Raw genomic sequence first — 23,657 nt, 5'->3', positions numbered from 1 at the left:
GTCACTGACCATCAATATTTTACACTTCCTATCTAGATTTCAAAATAAAAGTCCTCTAGCGTTTTTAGTGCACAGAATCATTCATTCATTAACACAATGCTTTTATTCTGAAATACTCTAAATAAAGCAGTTGTCTGCTTGCAGGTTTCCATCAAGTTAATATAGTACAGGCTTTTAATTATGTAAACACTGTAGTAGTCATAGCAGAAACCCTACATATGCTATACATATAATAGACTGGGTTAATAGGTTATAAGAACATCAGGTGATAGTTGGCAGTATTTTTCCGATGCGCTCTCTCTCGCTCTCTCTCTCTCTCTCTCTCTCTCTCTCAACAAACACCATGTAACTTTATTGTTCTTTCTTTTAGAGGTGTTATTTAATTTTTTTAAAGATATTTAATAATAATTTTCGTTTTCTAAAGGTTAACAAATAACGAAACTGTTTATTTTGCTTTGTTTTATAATAATAAAAAAAAAACACTTTACTTATATTTATCATTCTGAAATACTTCAGGTGTTTTTCTCCATCAAGGCGCAGTTCAGCAACAAGGTGGTGAAAAGCTCCAAGTTGCCTGAGATGTCGGAACATCAGCATTTATAATGTAAATTGCTGTCCCGCCCCAGATGTAAATTAAGTCGTTTTCGATAAAAGCCGCAACCTGGAATGCTGTAGAACAGGAACCCGAAACCCCCTGGAAATGTTGTTTAAAACTGTGCCAGTCAAAGTGAAGAGGGATTGCTGTAGGCTCTCTCTTACTACTAATGTATTTATTTATTTTTTTGTATTAATATATAGCCCACAGAAATCCCTCTTCACTGTCAATGAAGAGGGATTTATATATATATATATATATATGTATATATATATATATATATATAGCCCATAGAAATCCCTCCTCATTGTATATATATAAATCCCTCTTCACTGACAGAAAAGAGGGATTTATATGGGCTATATATTAATATTTATGTATGAATTTATTTGCTTGTTTTTAATAATATTTACAAATTACCACACAGTTCTTACCCTTTTTTGTCTTAAATAAATATAAATCACATTTATTATGAAGTTAAATGGCCATTAAAAGGCAAACTCTATGTAGAAAGAAAGGGCTGTCAGCAACAGCAAAAACACAGCTGACAGGTAGCTCCGGGACGCTCCCGAGACGTGGGTAACTCGCGTCTAGTGTGAACACCCTAGGTGGGCATGACGCGGCCACGACGTGACGCTGCCGTCACGCGAGCATGATGCGCGCTGTGTGGCCCCGGCGTAACAGAGCGCTAGAGAGCTTTCACCCCTCTAGTTCGGTTCATTTGGTCCGGACCAGAAAAACAAAAAAAACAACCGGTTCCTGTTCACACTGACTTTTTACAAACAGTAAATGATTCGGGACTTATTTCTGTGGGATCGCTGTCACACACATTTTAATGAACTTAATGAACTGACAAAGTACACAGAGTCAGATAAAAGCACTGCAGGTGTAATAGCTTTTGACCTATTATTCAGGGGAATTACCCACTCTGATGTGCATAGCCTACATGTTTTCATTAATATGTTATATACATGGTCTTATACAGATCAGTTATAAGATTGCTTCCTGAACATATTTCATGATCAGCAGATGGATTTATTAGTTTAGCTTTTGAAATCATGCTAAAATCACATGTCTGCTATCATAAAGTCCTGTGGTTGGTTTGTTTGCTTTCACACCACAAACAATGATTGTATCGTGACTAGCGGTTTCCTGGATGAAAGCCTTGCGTTTGTTGGACCCATCCACTTCCCCTCACCTCCCATCTTTTTGCTCTTTACCAGTGGCAGCCGGTCACCAGATTTCACAATGGCGGCCGCGTCACAATCTTTCTCATTTTACAGCTAAACCTTGCACTACAAGATGATTCTGAAAACATTTGAGGAGAGAAATAGACATTACAGTAACAGAATATTGATTCATATTTGATCAACGCTGCGTAGTTTGACCGTTTGGTCGGAGTTCAGAATGATTGACAGCCGGCTCTCATAGACGGCAGCTGGACAGCAGACCTCAGATCAGCTCAGACTGCAGTGAAATGTTGCAGATGCCGTTAGGAGCACCGGAGGACACAGAGGTACAAGATTGTTTTCAGGTTACCTGTTTCATGTACTACTGTCACGATATAGGGACTGTTTTATAAAAATAACTTCTTTTAATCATATTTGCTCCAATCTCGCCTACTTCAGCTTAAAAGTACCAAACATAAAAGTACACATTATGCAGAATAATGTATATTATTGGATTATTCTTATTGATACATAAATGTGTTCATCACTTTAATGTTGCAGCTGGTAAAAGTGGAGCTCATTTTAATGACTTTATATACTGCTGGGTAGTTTAATCTAAAATAATACATAATTTATTAGTTGATTATATTTTGTATTAATAATCTGAATCTGTAAAGTAACTAAAGTTATTAAATCAATGTAGTGGAGTAAAACGTACAATATTTTCCTCTGAGATGTAGTGGAGTAGAAGTAGAAAGTATCAGAACATGGAAATACTCAAGTTAAGTACAAGCACCTCAAAATTGTACTTAAGTTTAGTACTTGAGTAAATGTACTTAGTTTCTTTCCACCACTGAGTACATGTCATACTGTTGGGTTTTTCTAAGCATTCTTTACTGCTCCTGTTGGAATAAAATAATTGTTGATTATTTAACTGAAAAGTTGTTTTTGATACCTTCACTTTTTTGCATTAAATCATACCGGGATGTTTGCTGAAATTGATTGGATGTGGCACAGCCCTACCTAGAAAAATTTCCACCAGCCGCCACTGCTCTTTACACTTCGTCACCACACTCCCGGCGCACTGTCTTGAAGCATTTACCGTTGCCGCAGATGGGTTTACATTATAGTTAATGGAACGCCCGGTGCGTTTCATACCATCACTAAAGGGAGCCTTGTGGGGCGGTATCGAACACAGATGGCTGTGACAAATCCTCGGTATTTGACACCCTGCGAATGAGAATGGGCTGTCCCTGCTGATGTCTCAGTGAATCAATCAACCTCATGTTTTATGATCTTTTCCCAGATAGTGAGCCTTTGAGGAAGTGCAGACCAGATTCTACAGCGCATGTGTTTTAGCCCAATGATATGAAGCAGTGACCTCTTCTTGGATTGGGTCTGCCTTTTCTAGGGTGTTATGGTATGCTGCAAGAAACATTTGATTTTTTCCCTGTGAATGCTCCATTGTGAACAACAAATCCATGCTTTGGCTATTTGCCACAATCAATTTAGTCCTCCTGATTGCCTATCAGCCCCTCAACAAGCTCCCCTTCAAATCAAACACATTGTGACATGCGTCATTTGATACAGCCACTGATTTGGCTCAGTATGTGGCACAAAGCTCTGGATTATGTGGTGTTTTTACACTGGGATCACACAGTAATCAGTGTGTCCTCTACCAATGTCTGCTTTTAATAAAGTAAATATGAACTACATCGTGTTCTGGGCTACAGACTCTCCTCTTACCTATTAAAGACCTCATAAATATAGCCAGACTAGTCTGTTTGTGTATGTGTGTGTGTGTGTGTGTGTGTGTGTGTGTGTGTGTGTGTGTGTGTGCGTGTGTGCGTGCGTGCGTGCGTGCGTGCGTGCGTGCGTGCGTGCGTGCGTGCGTGTGAGTGAGAGAGTGTGAGAGTGAGAGTGATTGAGGCAGCCGAGCTCATCCAGAAGCGATCAGATTTCTATTCAATAAGTGTTATTGCTGTCTCTCCTCAATTCTGCTGTTTATTATGCTGTGGAAAGTGATGCTTTCCCTTTGGGAGGGAGAGGAAATTGTGTATAAATTGCACTTTCCTTTGGGATGGGTTAGAGCTGTGTGTGTATGAGACACATGTCAGCTTTCTCTTACAAACTGTCAGTGTGTCTCAGGGGTTGAGATTTGCTTGTCAAATCTTAAATCAGCATCTGGCTGCTCTACAGTAACTCCCACCTAACACACACACGCACACACACACCTTTCTTTTTCTATTCCTTTTTTTCAGATTCAGGTTCCCAACCCAAGCAACAACACAGAAGGAGTAAACTGACTCAATGAAACTAAAACAGAATCATCATTGTAGTGCACACATTTAAAGGGACTGTTTGTAAGAATCAGAAATGTCTTGTTAACAGCGACACCTGTGGCCGTTAAGTCAACGAAAGTCAGCGTCCTGTTGCTCGCGCTTGTGCTCGCTCTAAATAGACATGAACGAGCATCGCTCAAAACAGTCGACACACGTCAGCTAAAAGCACAATATCACTCTATATTTCAGCTGCTTGGCAGTAATGTTAGCTGAGCAGACAAAGGTCTCTCCATGAATCACTGCTGTTCCTAGTGTTGGCCTTTCCTGCCTCAGCCTCCCCAACGTCCACTGTACATTCACTAGATATTCTCAGAGCTAAACTAACTCTTCTGCAGTGTGGAGTGTGCGTGCATGCACGTGAAAGTGGAGCGAAAGAGCGAGAACAAGCGCGGTGTGTGAGTGAAGGCAAGCAGAGGAGCAGAGGAGCAGAGTACAGCAGAGACTCCGGTCCTGGAGGCCAAAGCTACGGTCTCCTCCGCGTCCTCCGACCGCGGCCAACACTGTTTAACAGACGGGCTTCACTAGATACAACCAAGAGGTTTTGGTGCTTCACTGTAGTTTGTGTTGGAGTCTGAGTCTGAACAGCGTAGCCACACGCGAGCGCGCATGGGACACCGACCCGCAATGATTTATATGTGTAAGAAGTTACACACAGTCCCTTTAAAGAGTAAATCTTTCTCAAGAAATACAACACAGACGTTGTTGGACCTTTTTAGAGATTTGGTTGGAAGCTCAACTTGTTGTCAAACACAGTACCAAATATTTACCAGTTGTAGTTACAGGTAACCACCCAATAATATACTACTATGTACCATGTATTTACTTTGTAATTACTTGGTAATTAGGGGACTGTAAAAGGAAGGGTTACCTTTTGGGGGCCCTAGAATCCAGAGGTCCCAATGCTTGTTCTTGTACTTACAGGCAACCCCCAGGCTAGTTTTGGTGTGCATCTGGACTACACAAACGTCCTCGCCTATCAGGTTGATGACATCACCATGGGGCAGGGAACCTTGATGTTTATTCATTTAGTTTTTTTTAAAATCCAGTACCACAAGAGGGTCAAAAAAATCCTTTTGCTTTCATTGAAAAGTACCTCATGTCAAATGTACCTCAAGGAAACATGTCTGCAGCCATCAAGATGGCTAAATCCTTGTTTTCTTAAAGACCAGTGTGTCACAGTTAGGGTCATCTATTGGCAGTTAATTTGCGTTAATACGTATGCTTTTTTTTAGTGTATAATCACCAGAAAATAAGAATCATTGTGTTTTTGTTCTACATAGGGAGCCAACATGTTCTTATACCAACTCGTCATATAGTGACGCTCTGTCAGGCTCCATGGCATCACATCACTTTTCGGTCGCAGTCAACACGTGCGTAATGTTGAGAATTAAACTCCTGCATATCCTTACTGAGCCCCTCCCTTCTCTCACACAAACATTTATTCATTCATTCAAAGCCTATCGCTAACGCAGCATAGGCCGTTGACCACAGTCCGCCAGAGTCTTCTGTCCTGGGCGTTCCTCTCCAGTTGTTTCCATGTCAGCCCGCTCTGTTTGATGTCCTTGTCAATGTCCCTGCGCCAGGTGTTCTTGGACCGGCCTCTCCTTCTTTTGCCTTGTGGATTCCATCTAAGGGCCCGCCTGGTGATGCTGGTACTCAGTTTCCGGAGTGTGTGGCCAATCCATCCCCATCTCCTTCTCCTGATCTCTTCTTCCACAGGTTTCTGACCTGTTCTCTGCCAGTGATCATTGTTGCTGATGATATCTGGCCAGTGGATGTTAAAGATCCGCCTCAGGCAGGTGTTTATGAATGTTTGTACTTTTGTTATCGTGGACTTGGTTGTCCTCCACGTCTCTGAACCATAGAGGAGTATTGGTTTGATGTTAGAGTTGACGAGTCTGAACTTTGTCCACCGGCTGATTTCTTCGGAGCTCCAGATGTTCTTAAGTCGTATGAATGAAGCCCTTGCCTTGCCGATTCTGGCTTTGACATCTGCATCCGTTCCACCCTGCTTATCGATGACACTGCCGAGGTATGGAAAGGCTTCTACTTCTTCAAGTGCTGTTCCCTCCAAGGTCACTGAGTCTTCGCTGGTTGTGTTGACCTTGAGGACTTTACTTTTCCCTTTTTGGATGTTGAGGCCTATTTGTGATGATGTGTCTGCCAGTATTCTTGTCTTTTCTTGCATCTGTTGTCGACTGTGAGACAGCAAAACCAGGTCATCAGCAAAGTCTAAGTTGTCTAGCTGTGTTGTGAGTGTCCACTGGATCCCGTTTCTCCTCTGTGCTTTTGTGGTCTTCATTATCCAATCGATAGTCAGGAGGAACACAAACATACGTCCATGTTATTGTCTTATAACACCCAGTCTTGTAGTTGTGTCTTTATTGAATTGATTTGTAAAAGACAAAAAAAGAAAGGAAAATATATTAATCAGCATACTCTATTGTCTCATGTATATCATATTTAAGACATTGTGTATTTTTGTGAACTATATATTTAAATTTAAATATGTGTATATTACTACTACTATAATATTACATATTTTCATGAATGGTGTTTTTTTGTTATTGTTATAGTTATTATTATTTCAATGAGTTCAAAATTGAACTCCAATCCCCACAAAGCGGTTCATTGAAGAAACCTTTTTGAGGGGTACCTTTTTGAATTGAAAACCTTCCTCCACATTGACAATGAGGAACCCCAAAAGGTCCCTTGTGGTGCTTCTACCTCTAAGAGTGTACGGATGACATCATGTTTCATGAATGAACTTACTCAGTATGTCTGTAGGGATAGGGTGACAGGTGACTGGTCTGTGTCGGTAAATGTGAAATAAAATATTTATCAATACATAGGAATGGGAGGCACAAATTAGATAGAATTTGTGTTGGCTGGTTTGTTCTTATCATGGCTTGATTTCAAGTTTCTGCCACATTGCAAACCTAATAGTCACTAATAGGGGTTAACTAGTCTTGTTTTCCTTTGGCACACTCACTCCTGGCATCCCGCTTCTGAACATTTGCCAGACCCATCGAGTTTTAATATTAAATTTGAATATTGTAGTTCCTTGGTTTGCTTTAAGCAGCATGCTCACAGTTATTACAATTTAAATTGACCATTACTGTTGATTCCAGCAGGAGCCTTAAAAACATGAGCGACAACCAGATGGCTGTGATCCTGATAAAAAGTCCTATGTCAATGGAGAGGATAGGAAACAAGTCTGGCAGATAAACAACACACACAGAGAGACAGACAATCTGATGACCTGACCATCTGAAATACTAATGAGACACAACATAGCGGTATTGTCTATTATTTGGACTCAGAGCTTTGATGACAAGGGAAAACATGGCACACCATATTGAATAGATTATTTTCTTTTGTTTGTGTGCGTGGTGCATTTGTGCAGCTATGTGTTTATTTTTCATTAAATAAATTGAAAAGGAAGAGACGGCTTGTAAGAAAAAAAGTGATACAAGACAGGTATTGTGTGTGTGTGTGTGTGTGTTCAGTAAATTACTTTCCAATAATACAGATAACAGAGAAAATTAGTTCAGCCAACCGGTGATTTGTGTCCTTTAAAGGGAATCTACGTGTGCGCGTATGAGAGATTTTGTGCTTAGTGCTCAGCATGCTGAGGGGATGTTCCAAGTGGTCACTGCTGACTTGATGTCTTTATTTGTAATGTCTTGTAATGTTATATATTTTTGCAGCATTGCCTAGAGTTGCAATCAACCATTAACATACACTTGTAAGGAATATATTATGTCAGTATTGAAATTATAATTACTTGCAGCTGATTTTCTGTAACAAAGGTTGCAATATTGTAACCCTAGCACAGGCCCTCTACTGGACTCTATCGCTAATACTCTCCTCCAATCACGAGTATGCATTCAGCCACTGAAAATTTAAATAAGCGTTGTCGGCCAATAAGGACGTGCCTACACGAATACATGTTAACTCCACAGTATATAAGGCAGCACACATTGCTGTCCGCTATCCTACACCCTCTTCAGCAAGCCGCGCAGGAGCAACAGGGCCCCCTTGAGAGGGCTCTTCCTGTGCTAACAGAACTAGGGTTCCAATACCATAACCTTTGTTCCAACTCACACAGGCTCCACCCTCTACTGGACTCTATGGGTACAGTGGGTGGAGCCCAGAAGACTAGGGGGCCCCAGCCAACCTAGATAGCACGCAACAGAACTGGGTAAAGCCATAGCCTAAACCTGCAGGGACCAAAAAGACAAACAGTACATTCCTCGGGTCATCAAGGAGCCCAGGAACATGTAGGTGTATCATGCCAAGAGGGGGGGGTCAGGTACAAAACAACTGACACAGACCCCACCCTTTTCACCAGTCTTTTGTTGTTCCAGCAAGCACAGACACTGAAAAGGAGCCCGACATGTCCAAGAGATAGATATTGAGAACCGTAAGGACGGATGAAGCACACAAACAGCTGTTCAATGTGCCTGATGGGGGCCGTGTGTTCATGTGAATGCACAAACTGGGCAAAGCAGATGGAACTTTGCCTCCCTGTCCCCCACATTGGGTGGAAGATAAAAAGCATCCAGCTGTATAACCCTCAACAAGAAAGAACTCTTTGGGAGTTTTTTGGGAGAACATTTTTGGGATCAAAGGAGGGGTTTGGTCTGAGGGTAGTTCCACTGTGGTCACCACAAAGCAGCAAGCAAGCCATCGACAGTGTGGTTAGTTCACAGACTCGCTTAGCTGAGGTCAGTGCAAGCTGCAAAGTTGTCTTGAATGACATTGCCATCAGAGAGGAACACTCCAGAGGCTAAAAGGGACCCCTCACCAATGCCTCGAGCACCAATGGCAGTTCCCACTGCAGAGAGTGGGCATGCATCACCGGGCGTTGCCCCCCGACCCACTGCAAGAACCATTTGACGAGAGGGTAGCCAAAGACTGGTTTGTCGTCAAAACCCTTATGGCAGGAAGAAATGGCTGCTGCATACACTTTGACAGTGGCATGAGACAGCCCTCTATCCATCAAACACAGCAAAAAAGGAGAGAATACAACCGAATGCATGGGACAGGGGATCTAGCCTCATTTTCTCACACCAGTGTTGGAAACCTGACTACTTTGCCCTCTAAAAGGCAGTGGTGGATCCCGCTCTTGCCGCCTGGATGGTCTGCACAACCTTTACAGACAGTGAGCCTTTCCCTCTAAATCCTGGAGAGGATGGCCCAGAGTGGGCAGCATGCCCATTGCACCCGCCTCCTAAGACAGAGCCCACTACAATTGTGGAATGGTCCAGGGCTGGGCCGCCATCATCTGGGTCATTTCTGTATACCACGGCGCCGGGCAGCAACCTGGGGCTACCAGAATGACAGACAACTTCTCCTGCTTCACTCTCTCCAATAGCGGAGGGATGAAATGCATTAAGCAGCTTTTCTGGCCATAGCACATGTGCAAACACATTAACCAGCCATCAGAACCTCACACCCAGAAAAAAGACAACAGCCTCAATGCAGGGAATGAACACCTGCAAAAGCCCCTCAAAGACCTGCATGCTGCCTAACAGCACAAAGGACATTTAGAGTGCATGACTGGAGAGACTTTAAGACAAAAGCTGCAGCAAGCCAAACTGCTCAGATGTGAGGTTGACCAGGAATTCAAAGACAAGAATTCCATGATAACCACTTTGCAAAACCAGCTTTCAGGTGCCACAAAACAGGCAGCTGACCTTAAACAAGAGACTAAAAAACAAATTAAAGACTTTGAAAAGAAACACCAAACAGCAGAGACCAGCCGCCTACCTGTAACCAGCTGCATCATACCTGGGTAGACCATAGCCAGAGAGAGAAACAGCTTCTTTTTTTTTTCTTTTTATGATTCTCGCTTTGGGTATGGAAATTGAATTGAAGTCGCAGATCTAAGCAGGATTTGGTCGGGCAGACATCATACAATTTGTCTTTTGAATTGCTCGTTGGTCTAGGGGTATGATTCTTGCTTTGGGTGCGAGAGGTCCCGGGTCCAAATCCTGGATGAGTCCAAGAGCTTCAGTTTTGTCTTTGGTGCTGGACGATCCTGCACTTTTTGCCAAGCCATGCCTATCGAAGACAGATGCCAAATAATGGTAATGTATTGAATTCGCAGAACTAAGCAGGATTTGGTCGGGCGGACATCAAACAATTGGTCTTTTGCATGGCTCGTTGGTTTAAGGGTATGATCCTTCCCTTAGATACCATCCTCTTTGGTGCAGGACAATCCTTCACTTTTTGCCAAGCCATGCCTATCGAAGACAGATGCCAAATAATGTGTCTGCGTATGTGTTGAATACGCAGACATAAGCAGGATTTGGTCGGGCTGACATCAAACAATTTGTCTTTCGCATCGCTCGTTGGTCTAGGGGTATAATTCTTGCTCCGGGTGCGAGAGGTCCTGGGTTAAAATCCCGGACGAGCCCAAGAGCTTCAGTTCTGTGGTAGAGACAGCTTGCTTTAGTGACTGAAAAATAAATTTGCGTCTTGCAATTTGGACAATGCAGTGCCTTGCCATTACCAATGCGTTCGTTCTAGCAAACATTGAGTCACGTTCGTCTTTGGTGCAGGACAATCCTGCACTTTTGCCAAGCCTTGCCTATCGAAGACAGATGCCAAATTAAGGAAATTGTATTGAAGTCGCAGACATATGCAGGATTTGGTCGGGCGGACATCAAACAAATGATCTTTTGCATGGCTCGTTGGAGCTTCAGTCCGATGATAGAGACAGCCTGCATTCGTGACTGAAAAAGAAATGTCCAATTTGGACAACACAGTGCCTTGTATTTCACATAGTGTACATTGTTGCAACAATTGGGTCACGTTCGTCTTTGGTACAGGACAATCCTTCACTTTTTGCCAAACCATGCCTATCGAAGACAAAGGGCAGAAGGGAAATCATATTGAAGTCGCAGACATAATCAGGATTTGGTCGGGCGGATATCAGATGACTGTTTTTGTGCATGGCTTGTTGGTCTAGGGGTATGATTCTCGCTTTGGGTGCGAAGGGTCCCGGGTTAAAATCCCGGAGGAGCCCAAGAGATTAAGTCCGGTAGTAGAGTCCGCTAGCTTTAGTGACTGAAAAAGAAATGTGCGTCTTGCGATTTGGACAATGCAGTGCCTTGCCATTACCATTGTGTTCGTTCTAGTAAAAATTGAGTCTCGTTCGTCTTTGGTGCAGGACAATCAATCCTGCACTTTTTGCCAAGCCTTGCCATCGAAGACAGATGCCAAATAATGGTAATGTATTGAATTCGCAGACATAAGCAGGATTTGGTGAGACGGACATCAAAAATTGGTCTTTTGCATGGCTCGCTGGTCTAGGGGTATGATTCTCGCTTAGGCAGTGAGAGGTCCCGGCTTCAAATCCCGGACGAGCCCAAGAGCTTTGGTCAAATGGTAGAGACGGCTTGCTTTACTGACTGAAAAATAAATATGCGTCTTGCAATTTGGACAAAGCAGTGCGTTGCCGTTAACATTGTGTGCGTTCTTGCAAAAATCGAGTCACGTTCGTCTTTGGTGCTGGATGATCCTGCACTTTTTGCCAAGCCTTGCCTATCGAAGACAGATGACAAATAAAGTAAATTGTATTGATGTCTCAGAACTAAGTAGGACTTGGTGAGGCGAATATCAGATAATTGGTCTTTTGCATGGCTCGTTGGTCTAGGGGTACTGTTCTCACTTTAGGTGCGAGAGGTCATGGGTTCAAATCCCGTACGAGACCAAGAGCTTCAGTTATGTGGTAGAGACAGCTTGCTTTAGTGACTGAAAAAGCATTGTGCGTCTTACAAATTTGACAATGAAGTGCTTTGACTTTAACATTTTGTGCGTTCTTGCAAAAATTGAGTCACATTCGTCTTTGGTGCAGGACAATCCTGTACGTTTTGCCAAGCCATGCCTATCAAATACACATGCCAAATAATGGAAATTGTATTGAAGTCGCAGACATAAGCAGGATTTGGTCGGGCGGATATCAGATGACTGTTTTTTTTGCATGGCTTGTTGGTCTAGGGGTATGATTCTCGCTTTGGGTGCGAGAGGTCTTGGGTTCAAATCCCGCACGAACCTAAGAGCTTCAGTCCGGTAGTAGAGTCAGCTTGCTTTAGTGACTGAAAAAGAAATTTGAGTCTTGCAATTTGGAAAATGCAGTGCCTTGCCATTACCAATGTGTTCTTTCTAGCAAAAATCGAGTCACGTTCGTCTTTGGTGCTGGATGATCCTGCACTTTTTGCCAAGCCTTGCCAATCGAAGACAGATGCCAAATAAAGGAAATTGTATTGAATACGCAGACATAAACATGATTTGGTCGGGCTGACATCAAACAATTGGTCTTTTGCATGGCTCGTTGGTCTAGGGGTATGATTCTCGCTTAGGGTGCGAGAGGTCCCAGGTTCAAATCCCAGACGAGCCCAAGAGCTTCAGTCCAATGGTAAAGACAGCCTGCTCTCATGACTTAAAAATAAATGTCCAATTTGGACAGTGCAGTGCCTTACATTTCACATAATGTACGTTGTCGAAAAAATTGGGTCACCTTCGTCTTTGGTGCAGGACAATCCTGTACGTTTTGCCAAGCCATGCCTATCGAATACATATGCCAAATAATGGAAATTGTATTGAATTCGCAGACATAAGCAGGATTTGGTCGGGTGGATATCAGATGATTAGTCTTTTGCCTGGCTCGTTGGTCTAGGGTTATGATTCTCGCTTTGGGTGCGAGAGGTCCCGGGTTCAAATCCCGGATGAGCCCAAGAGCTTCAGTCAGATGGTAGAGACAGTTTGCTTTAGTGACTGAAAAAGAAATGTACGTCTTGCAATTTGGTCACTGCAGTGCCTTGCCTTTAACATTGTGTGCGTTCTTGCAAAAATGTAGTCATGTTCGTCTTTGGTGCAGGACAATCCTGTACGTTTTGCCAAGCCATGCCTATCGAATACACATGCCAAATAATGGAAATTGTATTGAAGTCGCAGACATAAGTAGGATTTGGTCGGGCGGATATCAGATGATTGGTCTTTTGCCTGGCTCGTTGGTCTAGGGGTATGATTCTCGCTTAGGGTGCGAGAGGTCCGGGTTTCAAATCCCGGATGAGCCTAAGAGCTTCAGTCAGATGGTAGAGACAGTTTGCTTTAGTGACTGAAAAAGAAATGTGCGTCTTGCAATTTGGTCACTGCAGTGCCTTGCCTTTAACATTGTGTGCGTTCTTGCAAAAATGTAGTCACGTTCGTCTTTGGTGCAGGACAATCCTGTACGTTTTGCCAAGCCATGACTATTAAATACACATGCCAAATAATGGAAATTGTATTGAAGTCGCAGACATAAGTAGGATTTGGTCGGGCGGATATCAGATGATTGGTCTTTTGCCTGGCTCGTTTGTCTAGGGGTATGATTCTGGCTTAGGGTGCGAGAGGTCCAGGGTTTAAATCCTGGACGAGCCCAAGAGCTTCAGGCTGGTGGATTGACAGTTTGCTTTAGTGACTGAAAAAGAAATGCGTGTCTTGCAATTTGGACAATGCAGTGCCTTGCGATTACCAATGTGTGCGTTCGTGCAAAAAGTGAGTAGCGTTCGTCTTTGGTGCTGGACGATCCTGCACTTTTTGCCAAGCCTTGCCTATCGAAGACAGATGCAAAATAAAGGAAATTGTATTGATGTCTCAGAACTAAGCAGGATTTGGTCGGGCGGATATCAGATGATTGGTCTTTTGCCTGGCTCGTTGGTCTAGGGGTATGATTCTCGCTTAGGGTGTGAGAGGTCCGGGGTTCAAATCCCGGAAGAGCCCAAGAGCTTCAGATCTGTGGTAGAGACAGCTTGCTCTAGTGACTGAAAAAGAAATGTGTGTCTTGCAATTTGGACAATGCATTGACTTGCGATTACCAATGTGTGCATTCGTGCAAAAAGTGAGTAGCGTTCGTGCAAAAAGTGAGTCGCGTTCGTCTTTGGTGCAGGACAATCAATCCTGCACTTTTTGCCAAGCCTTGCCTATCGAAGACAGATGCCAACTAAAGGAAATTGTATTGATGTCTCAGAACTAAGCATGATTTGGTCGGGCGGATATCAGATGATTTGTCTTTTGCCTGGCTCGTTGGTCTAGGGGTATGAATCTCGCTTCGGGTGCGAGAGGTCCCGGATTCAAATCCTGGATAAGCCCACGAGCTTCAGTCAGATGGTAGAGACAGCTTGCTTTTGTGACTGAAAAAGCATTGTGCGTCTTACAGATTTGACAATGAAGTGCCTTGCCTTTAACATTGTGGTCGTTCTTGCAAAAATTAAGTCACGTTCGTCTTTGGTGCTGGACGATCCTGCACTTTTTGCCAAGCCTTGCCTATCGAAGACAGATGCCAACTAAAGGAAATTGTATTGATGTCTCAGAACTAAGCAGGATTTGGTGGGGCGGATATCAGATAATTGGTCTTTTGCCTGGCTCGTTGATCTAGGGGTATGATTCTCGCTTAGGGTGCGAGAGGTCCCGGGTTCAAATCCCGGACGAGCCCAAGAGCTTCAGTCAGATGGTAGAGACAGTTTGCTTTAGTGACTGAAAAAGAAATGTGCGACTTGTAATTTGGTCACTGCAGTGCCTTGCCTTTAACATTGTGTGCGTTAGTGCAAAAATTTAGTCGCGTTCGTCTTTGGTGCTGGACGATCCTTTACGTTTTGCCAAGCCTTGCCTATCGAGGACAGATGCAAAATAAAGGAAATTGTATTGATGTCTCAGAACTAAGCAGGATTTGGTCGGGCGGATATCAGATGATTGGTCTTTTGCCTGGCTCGTTGGTCTAGGGGTATGATTCTCGCTTAGGGTGCGAGAGGTCCGGGGTTCAAATCCCGGACGAGCCTAAGAGCTTCAGTCAGATGGTAGAGACAGTTTGCTTTAGTGACTGAAAAAGAAATGTGCGTCTTGCAATTTGGTCACTGCAGTGCCTTGCCTTTAACATTGTGTGCGTTCTTGCAAAAATGTAGTCATGTTCGTCTTTGGTGCAGGACAATCCTGTACGTTTTGCCAAGCCATGCCTATCGAATACACATGCCAAATAATGGAAATTGTATTGAAGTCGCAGACATAAGTAGGATTTGGTCGGGCGGATATCAGATGATTGGTCTTTTGCCTGGCTCGTTGGTCTAGGGGTATGATTCTCGCTTAGGGTGCGAGAGGTCTGGGTTTCAAATCCCGGACGAGCCTAAGAGCTTCAGTCAGATGGTAGAGACAGTTTGCTTTAGTGACTGAAAAAGAAATGTGCGTCTTGCAATTTGGTCACTGCAGTGCCTTGCCTTTAACATTGTGTGCGTTCTTGCAAAAATGTAGTCACGTTCGTCTTTGGTGCAGGACAATCCTGTACGTTTTGCCAAGCCATGACTATTAAATACACATGCCAAATAATGGAAATTGTATTGAAGTCGCAGACATAAGTAGGATTTGGTCGGGCGGATATCAGATGATTGGTCTTTTGCCTGGCTCGTTTGTCTAGGGGTATGATTCTGGCTTAGGGTGCGAGAGGTCCAGGGTTTAAATCCTGGACGAGCCCAAGAGCTTCAGGCTGGTGGATTGACAGTTTGCTTTAGTGACTGAAAAAGAAATGCGTGTCTTGCAATTTGGACAATGCAGTGCCTTGCGATTACCAATGTGTGCGTTCGTGCAAAAAGTGAGTAGCGTTCGTCTTTGGTGCTGGACGATCCTGCACTTTTTGCCAAGCCTTGCCTATCGAAGACAGATGCAAAATAAAGGAAATTGTATTGATGTCTCAGAACTAAGCAGGATTTGGTCGGGCGGATATCAGATGATTGGTCTTTTGCCTGGCTCGTTGGTCTAGGGGTATGATTCTCGCTTAGGGTGTGAGAGGTCCGGGGTTCAAATCCCGGAAGAGCCCAAGAGCTTCAGATCTGTGGTAGAGACAGCTTGCTCTAGTGACTGAAAAAGAAATGTTTGTCTTGCAATTTGGACAATGCATTGACTTGCGATTACCAATGTGTGCATTCGTGCAAAAAGTGAGTAGCGTTCGTGCAAAAAGTGAGTCGCGTTCGTCTTTGGTGCAGGACAATCAATCCTGCACTTTTTGCCAAGCCTTGCCTATCGAAGACAGATGCCAACTAAAGGAAATTGTATTGATGTCTCAGAACTAAGCAGGATTTGGTCGGGCGGATATCAGATGATTTGTCTTTTGCCTGGCTCGTTGGTCTAGGGGTATGAATCTCGCTTCGGGTGCGAGAGGTCCCGGATTCAAATCCTGGATAAGCCCACGAGCTTCAGTCAGATGGTAGAGACAGCTTGCTTTTGTGACTGAAAAAGCATTGTGCGTCTTACAGATTTGACAATGAAGTGCCTTGCCTTTAACATTGTGGTCGTTCTTGCAAAAATTAAGTCACGTTCGTCTTTGGTGCTGGACGATCCTGCACTTTTTGCCAAGCCTTTCCTAATGAAGACAGATGCAAAATAAAGGAAATTGTATTGAATTCGCAGACATAAGCAGGATTTGGTCGGGTGGATATCAGATGATTAGTCTTTTGTCTGGCTCGTTGGTCTAGGGGTATGATTCTTGCTTTGGGTGCGAGAGGTCCCGGGTTCAAATCCCCGACGAGCCCTAGAGCTTCAGTCAGATGGTAGAGACAGTTTGCTTTAGTGACTGAAAAAGAAATGTGCGTCTTGCAATTTGGTCACTGCAGTGCCTTGCCTTTAACATTGTGTGCGTTCTTGCAAAAATGTAGTCATGTTCGTCTTTGGTGCAGGACAATCAATCCTGCACTTTTTGCCAAGCCTTGCCTATCGAAGACAGATGCCAAATAATGGAAATTGTATTGAATTCGCAGACATATGCAGGATTTGATCGGGCGGACATCAAACAATTGGTCTTTTGCATGGCTCGTTGGTCTAGGGGTATGATTCTAGCTTTGGGTGCGAGAGGTCCTGTGTTCAAATCCCGGACGAGCCCAAGAGCTTCAGTCAGATGGTAGAGACAGTTTGCTTTAGTGACTGAAAAAGAAACGTGCGACTTGCAATTTGGTCACTGCAGTGCTTTGCCTTTAACATTGTGTGCATTCGTGCAAAAATTGAGTCGCGTTCGTCTTTGGTGCAGGACAATCAATCCTGCACTTTTTGCCAAGCCTTGCCTATCGAAGACAGATGCCAAATAATGGAAATTGTATTGAATTCGCAGACATATGCAGGATTTGATCGGGCGGACATCAAACAATTGGTCTTTTGCATGGCTCGTTGTTCTAGAGGTAGGATTCTCGCTTAGGGTGCGAGAGGTCTCGTGTTCAAATCCCAGACGAGCCCAAGAGCTTCAGTCCGATGGAAGAGACAGCCTGCTTTCGTAACGTAAAATAAATGTCCAATTTGGATAATGCAGTGCCTTACCTTTCACATAGTGTACGTTGTTGCAAAAATTGGGTCACGTTCGTCTTTGGTGGAGGAGATTCCTTCACTTTTTGCCAAGCCATGCCTATCGAAGACACATGCTAAATAATGGAAATTGTATTTAAGTCGCACACCTAAGCAGGATTTGGTCGAGGTGACATCGAACACTCAGCGTTTTGCATGGCTCGTTGGTCTAGGGGTATGATTCTCGCTTCGGGTGCGAGAGGTCCCGGGTTCAAATCCCGGACGAGCCCAAGAGCTTCAGTTCTGTGGTAGAGACAGCTTGCTCTAGTGACTGAAAAAGGATTGTGCGTCTTACAGATTTGACAATGAAGTGCCTTGCGATTACCAATGTGTGCGTTCATGCAAAAAGTGAGTAGCGTTCGTGCAAAAAGTGAGTCGCGTTCGCCTTTGGTGCTTGACGAACCTGCACTTTTTGCCAAGCCTTGCCTATCGAAGACAGATGCAAAATAAAGGAAATTGTATTGATGTCTCAGAACTAAGCAGGATTTGGTTGGGCGGATATCAGATGATTGGTCTTTTGCCTGGCTCGTTGGTCTAGGGGTATGATTCTCGCTTAGGGTGCGAGAGGTCCAGGGTTCAAATCCCGGACGAGCCCAAGAGCCTCAGGCTGGTGGTAGTGACAGCTGACTTTAGTGACAGAAAAAGAAATGTGTGTCTTGCAATTTGGGCAATGCAGTGCCTTGCGATTACCAATGTGTGCGTTAGTGCAAAAAGTGAGTCTCTTTGGTGCTGGACGATCCTGCACTTTTTGCCAAGCCTTGCCTATCGAAGACAGATGCAAAATAAAGGAAATTGTATTGATGTCTCAGAACTAAGCAGGATTTGGTCGGGCGGATATCAAATGATTGGTCTTTTGCCTGGCTCGTTGGTCTAGGGGTATGATTCTCGCTTAGGGTGCGAGAGGTCTCGTGTTCAAATCCCAGACGAGCCCAAGAGCTTCAGTCCGATGGAAGAGACAGCCTGCTTTCGTAACGTAAAATAAATGTCCAATTTGGATAATGCAGTGCCTTACCTTTCACATAGTGTACGTTGTTGCAAAAATTGGGTCACGTTCGTCTTTGGTGGAGGAGATTCCTTCACTTTTTGCCAAGCCATGCCTATCGAAGACACATGCTAAATAATGGAAATTGTATTTAAGTCAAACACCTAAGCAGGATTTGGTCGAGGTGACATCGAACACTCAGTGTTTTTCATGGCTCGTTGGTCTAGGGGTATGATTCTCGCTTCGGGTGCGAGAGGTCCCGGGTTCAAATCCCGGACGAGCCCAAGAGCTTCAGTTCTGTGGTAGAGACAGCTTGCTCTAGTGACTGAAAAAGGATTGTGCGTCTTACAGATTTGACAATGAAGTGCCTTGCGATTACCAATGTGTGTGTTCGTGCAAAAAGTGAGTAGCGTTCGTCTCTGGTGCTGGACGATCCTGCACTTTTTGCCAAGCCTTGCCTATTGAAGACAGATGCAAAATAAAGGAAATTGTATTGATGTCTCAGAACTAAGCAGGATTTGGTCGGGCGGATATCAGATGATTGGTCTTTTGCCTGGCTCGTTGGTCTAGGGGTATGATTCTCACTTAGGGTGCGAGAGGTCTCGGGTTCAAATCCCGGACGAGCCCAAGAGCTACAGGCTGGTGGAAGAGACAGCCTGCTTTTGTGACTGACAAAGAAATGTCCAATTTGGACAATGCAGTGCCTTACCTTTCACACAGTGTACGTTGTTGCAAAAATTGGGTCACGTTCGTCTTTGGTGGAGGAGATTCCTTCACTTTTTGCCAAGCCATGCCTATCGAAGACAGATGCCAAATAATGGAAATTGTATTGAATTCGCAGACATATGCAGGATTTGATCGGGCGGACATCAAACAATTGGTCTTTTGCATGGCTCGTTGGTCTAGGGGTATGATTCTAGCTTTGGGTGCGAGAGGTCCCGTGTTCAAATCCCGGACGAGCCCAAGAGCTTCAGTCAGATGGTAGAGACAGTTTGCTTTAGTGACTGAAAAAGAAACGTGCGTCTTGCAATTTGGTCACTGCAGTGCTTTGCCTTTAACATTGTGTGCATTCGTGCAAAAATTGAGTCGCGTTCGTCTTTGGTGCAGGACAATCAATCCTGCACTTTTTGCCAAGCCTTGCCTATCGAAGACAGATGCCAAATAATGGAAATTGTATTGAATTCGCAGACATATGTAGGATTTGATCGGGCGGATATCAAACAATTGGTCTTTTGCATGGCTCGTTGTTCTAGAGGTAGGATTCTCGCTTAGGGTGCGAGAGGTCTCGTGTTCAAATCCCAGACGAGCCCAAGAGCTTCAGTCCGATGGAAGAGACAGCCTGCTTTCGTAATGTAAAATAAATGTCCAATTTGGATAATGCAGTGCCTTACCTTTCACATAGTGTACGTTGTTACAAAAATTGGGTCACCTTCGTCTTTGGTGGAGGAGATTCCTTCACTTTTTGCCAAGCCATGCCTATCGAAGACACATGCTAAATAATGGAAATTGTATTTAAGTCGCACACCTAAGCAGGATTTGGTCGAGGTGACATCGAACACTCAGCATTTTGCATGGCTCGTTGGTCTAGGGGTATGATTCTCGCTTCGGGTGCGAGAGGTCCCGGGTTCAAATCCTGGACGAGCCCAAGAGCTTCAGTTCTGTGGTAGAGACAGCTTGCTCTAGTGACTGAAAAAGGATTGTGCGTCTTACAGATTTGACAATGAAGTGCCTTGCGATTACCAATGTGTGTGTTCGTGCAAAAAGTGAGTAGCGTTCGTCTCTGGTGCTGGACGATCCTGCACTTTTTGCCAAGCCTTGCCTATTGAAGACAGATGCAAAATAAAGGAAATTGTATTGATGTCTCAGAACTAAGCAGGATTTGGTCGGGCGGATATCAGATGATTGGTCTTTTGCCTGGCTCGTTGGTCTAGGGGTATGATTCTCACTTAGGGTGCGAGAGGTCCGGGATTCAAATCCCGGACGAGCCCAAGAGCTTCAGATCTGTGGTAGAGACAGCTTGCTCGAGTGACTGAAAAAGAAATGTGTGTCTTGCAATTTGGACAATGCATTGCCTTGCGATTACTAATGTGTGCGTTCATGCAAAAAGTGAGTAGCGTTCGTGCAAAAAGTGAGTCGCGTTCGTCTTTGGTGCTTGACGATCCTGCACTTTTTGCCAAGCCTTGCCTATCGAAGACAGATGCAAAATAAAGGAAATTGTATTGATGTCTCAGAACTAAGCAGGATTTGGTCGGGCGGATATCAAATGATTGGTCTTTTGCCTGGCTCGTTGATCTAGGGGTATGATTCTCGCTTAGGGTGCGAGAGGTTTCGGGTTCAAATCCCGGACGAGCCCAAGAGCTACAGGCTGGTGGAAGAGACAGCCTGCTTTCGTGACTGACAAAGAAATGTCCAATTTGGACAATGCAGTGCCTTACCTTTCACACAGTGTACGTTGTTGCAAAAATTGGGTCACGTTCGTCTTTGGTGGAGGAGATTCCTTCACTTTTTGCCAAGCCATGCCTATCGAAGACACATGACAAATAATGGAAATTGTATTGAAGTCGCACACCTAAGGAGGATTTGGTCGAGCGGACATCGAACACTCAGTATTTTGCATGGCTCGTTGGTCTAGGGGTATGATTCTCGCTTTGGGTGCGAGAGGTCCTGGGTTCAAATCCCGGACGAGCCCAAGAGCTTCAGTACTGTGGTAGAGACAGCTTGCTCTAGTGACTGAAAAACAAATGTGTGTCTTGCAATTTGGACAATGCAGTGCCTTGCGATTACCAATGTGTGCGTTCGTGCAAAAAGTGAGTCGCGTTCGTCTTTGGTGCTGGACGATCCTGCACTTTTTGCCAAGCCTTGCCTAATGAAGACAGATGCAAAATAAAGGAAATTGTATTGAATTCGCAGACATAAGCAGGATTTGGTCGGGTGGATATCAGATGATTAGTCTTTTGTTTGGCTCGTTGGTCTAGGGGTATGATTCTCGCTTTGGGTGCGAGAGGTCCCGGGTTCAGATCTCGGACGAGCCCAAGAGCTTCAGTTAGATGGTAGAGACAGTTTGCTTTAGTGACTGAAAAAGAAATGTGAGTCTTGCAATTTGGTCACTGCAGTGCCTTGCCTTTAACATTGTGTGCGTTCTTGCAAAAATTTTGTCACGTTCGTCTTTGGTGCAGGACAATCAATCCTGCACTTTTTGCCAAGCCTTGCCTATCGAAGACAGATGCCAAATAATGGAAATTGTATTGAATTCGCAGACATATGCAGGATTTGATCGGGCGGACATCAAACAATTGGTCTTTTGCATGGCTCGTTGGTCTAGGGGTATGATTCTAGCTTTGGGTGCGAGAGGTCCCGTGTTCAAATCCCGGACGAGCCCAAGAGCTTCAGTCAGATGGTAGAGACAGTTTGCTTTAGTGACTGAAAAAGAAACGTGCGTCTTGCAATTTGGTCACTGCAGTGCTTTGCCTTTAACATTGTGTGCATTCGTGCAAAAATTGAGTCGCGTTCGTCTTTGGTGCAGGACAATCAATCCTGCACTTTTTGCCAAGCCTTGCCTATCGAAGACAGATGCCAAATAATGGAAATTGTATTTAAGTCAAACACCTAAGCAGGATTTGGTCGAGGTGACATCGAACACTCAGTGTTTTTCATGGCTCGTTGGTCTAGGGGTATGATTCTCGCTTCGGGTGCGAGAGGTCCCGGGTTCAAATCCCGGACGAGCCCAAGAGCTTCAGTTCTGTGGTAGAGACAGCTTGCTCTAGTGACTGAAAAAGGATTGTGCGTCTTACAGATTTGACAATGAAGTGCCTTGCGATTACCAATGTGTGTGTTCGTGCAAAAAGTGAGTCGCGTTCGTCTTTGGTGCTTGACGATCCTGCACTTTTTGCCAAGCCTTGCCTATCGAAGACAGATGCAAAATAAAGGAAATTGTATTGATGTCTCAGAACTAAGCAGGATTTGGTCGGGCGGATATCAAATGATTGGTCTTTTGCCTGGCTCGTTGATCTAGGGGTATGATTCTCGCTTAGGGTGCGAGAGGTCTCGGGTTCAAATCCCGGACGAGCCCAAGAGCTACAGGCTGGTGGAAAAGACAGCCTCCTTTCGTGACTGACAAAGAAATGTCCAATTTGGACAATGCAGTGCCTTACCTTTCACACAGTGTACGTTGTTGCAAAAATTGGGTCACGTTCGTCTTTGGTGGAGGAGATTCCTTCACTTTTTGCCAAGCCATGCCTATCGAAGACACATGCCAAATAATGGAAATTGTATTGAAGTCGCACACCTAAGGAGGATTTGGTCGAGCGGACATCGAACACTCAGTATTTTGCATGGCTCGTTGGTCTAGGGGTATGATTCTCGCTTTGGGTGCGAGAGGTCCTGGGTTCAAATCCCGGATGAGCCCAAGAGCTTCAGTACTGTGGTAGAGACAGCTTGCTCTAGTGACTGAAAAACAAATGTGTGTCTTGCAATTTGGACAATGCAGTGCCTTGCGATTACCAATGTGTGCGTTCGTGCAAAAAGTGAGTCGCGTTCGTCTTTGGTCCTGGACGATCCTGCACTTTTTGCCAAGCCTTGCCTAATGAAGACAGATGCAAAATAAAGGAAATTGTATTGAATTCGCAGACATAAGCAGGATTTGGTCGGGTGGATATCAGATGATTAGTCTTTTGTTTGGCTCGTTGGTCTAGGGGTATGATTCTCGCTTTGGGTGCGAGAGGTCCCGGGTTCAGATCTCGGACGAGCCCAAGAGCTTCAGTTAGATGGTAGAGACAGTTTGCTTTAGTGACTGAAAAAGAAATGTGAGTCTTGCAATTTGGTCACTGCAGTGCCTTGCCTTTAACATTGTGTGCGTTCTTGCAAAAATTTTGTCACGTTCGTCTTTGGTGCAGGACAATCAATCCTGCACTTTTTGCCAAGCCTTGCCTATCGAAGACAGATGCCAAATAATGGAAATTGTATTGAATTCGCAGACATATGCAGGATTTGATCGGGCGGACATCAAACAATTGGTCTTTTGCATGGCTCGTTGGTCTAGGGGTATGATTCTAGCTTTGGGTGCGAGAGGTCCCGTGTTCAAATCCCGGACGAGCCCAAGAGCTTCAGTCAGATGGTAGAGACAGTTTGCTTTAGTGACTGAAAAAGAAACGTGCGTCTTGCAATTTGGTCACTGCAGTGCTTTGCCTTTAACATTGTGTGCA

General features: G+C 44.3%; 16 non-coding genes across 16 annotated transcripts; all 16 read left to right on the top strand.

The window, feature by feature from the left end:
- The first annotated feature begins 12,780 nt into the window (after nt 1-12,780).
- trnap-ugg (transfer RNA proline (anticodon UGG)) lies at nt 12,781-12,852 on the top strand. The gene has a single exon. It is a non-coding gene; the product is annotated as a tRNA-Pro (tRNA).
- A 271-nt stretch (nt 12,853-13,123) lies between these two features.
- Nucleotides 13,124-13,195, top strand: trnap-agg (transfer RNA proline (anticodon AGG)). The gene has a single exon. It is a non-coding gene; the product is annotated as a tRNA-Pro (tRNA).
- A 1,325-nt stretch (nt 13,196-14,520) lies between these two features.
- trnap-agg (transfer RNA proline (anticodon AGG)) lies at nt 14,521-14,592 on the top strand. The gene has a single exon. It is a non-coding gene; the product is annotated as a tRNA-Pro (tRNA).
- Nucleotides 14,593-14,863: 271 nt separating this feature from the next.
- On the top strand, nt 14,864-14,935 carry trnap-agg (transfer RNA proline (anticodon AGG)). Its single transcript has one exon. It is a non-coding gene; the product is annotated as a tRNA-Pro (tRNA).
- A 271-nt stretch (nt 14,936-15,206) lies between these two features.
- On the top strand, nt 15,207-15,278 carry trnap-agg (transfer RNA proline (anticodon AGG)). The gene has a single exon. It is a non-coding gene; the product is annotated as a tRNA-Pro (tRNA).
- A 1,325-nt stretch (nt 15,279-16,603) lies between these two features.
- trnap-ugg (transfer RNA proline (anticodon UGG)) lies at nt 16,604-16,675 on the top strand. The gene has a single exon. It is a non-coding gene; the product is annotated as a tRNA-Pro (tRNA).
- A 957-nt stretch (nt 16,676-17,632) lies between these two features.
- Nucleotides 17,633-17,704, top strand: trnap-cgg (transfer RNA proline (anticodon CGG)). Its single transcript has one exon. It is a non-coding gene; the product is annotated as a tRNA-Pro (tRNA).
- Nucleotides 17,705-17,997: 293 nt separating this feature from the next.
- Nucleotides 17,998-18,069, top strand: trnap-agg (transfer RNA proline (anticodon AGG)). The gene has a single exon. It is a non-coding gene; the product is annotated as a tRNA-Pro (tRNA).
- Nucleotides 18,070-18,668: 599 nt separating this feature from the next.
- On the top strand, nt 18,669-18,740 carry trnap-cgg (transfer RNA proline (anticodon CGG)). The gene has a single exon. It is a non-coding gene; the product is annotated as a tRNA-Pro (tRNA).
- A 271-nt stretch (nt 18,741-19,011) lies between these two features.
- Nucleotides 19,012-19,083, top strand: trnap-agg (transfer RNA proline (anticodon AGG)). The gene has a single exon. It is a non-coding gene; the product is annotated as a tRNA-Pro (tRNA).
- Nucleotides 19,084-20,029: 946 nt separating this feature from the next.
- trnap-cgg (transfer RNA proline (anticodon CGG)) lies at nt 20,030-20,101 on the top strand. The gene has a single exon. It is a non-coding gene; the product is annotated as a tRNA-Pro (tRNA).
- A 636-nt stretch (nt 20,102-20,737) lies between these two features.
- trnap-agg (transfer RNA proline (anticodon AGG)) lies at nt 20,738-20,809 on the top strand. Its single transcript has one exon. It is a non-coding gene; the product is annotated as a tRNA-Pro (tRNA).
- A 264-nt stretch (nt 20,810-21,073) lies between these two features.
- On the top strand, nt 21,074-21,145 carry trnap-ugg (transfer RNA proline (anticodon UGG)). The gene has a single exon. It is a non-coding gene; the product is annotated as a tRNA-Pro (tRNA).
- Nucleotides 21,146-22,110: 965 nt separating this feature from the next.
- On the top strand, nt 22,111-22,182 carry trnap-cgg (transfer RNA proline (anticodon CGG)). The gene has a single exon. It is a non-coding gene; the product is annotated as a tRNA-Pro (tRNA).
- Nucleotides 22,183-22,453: 271 nt separating this feature from the next.
- trnap-agg (transfer RNA proline (anticodon AGG)) lies at nt 22,454-22,525 on the top strand. Its single transcript has one exon. It is a non-coding gene; the product is annotated as a tRNA-Pro (tRNA).
- Nucleotides 22,526-22,789: 264 nt separating this feature from the next.
- Nucleotides 22,790-22,861, top strand: trnap-ugg (transfer RNA proline (anticodon UGG)). The gene has a single exon. It is a non-coding gene; the product is annotated as a tRNA-Pro (tRNA).
- The last annotated feature ends 796 nt before the right edge of the window (nt 22,862-23,657 follow it).

Source organism: Sebastes fasciatus, chromosome 10 (genome assembly GCF_043250625.1).
Source record: "Sebastes fasciatus isolate fSebFas1 chromosome 10, fSebFas1.pri, whole genome shotgun sequence".
Classification (NCBI taxonomy): Eukaryota; Metazoa; Chordata; class Actinopteri; order Perciformes; family Sebastidae; genus Sebastes; species Sebastes fasciatus.
The sequence above is the reverse complement of the archived record's forward strand: the minus strand, read 5'-3'. Positions and strand labels throughout refer to the sequence as shown.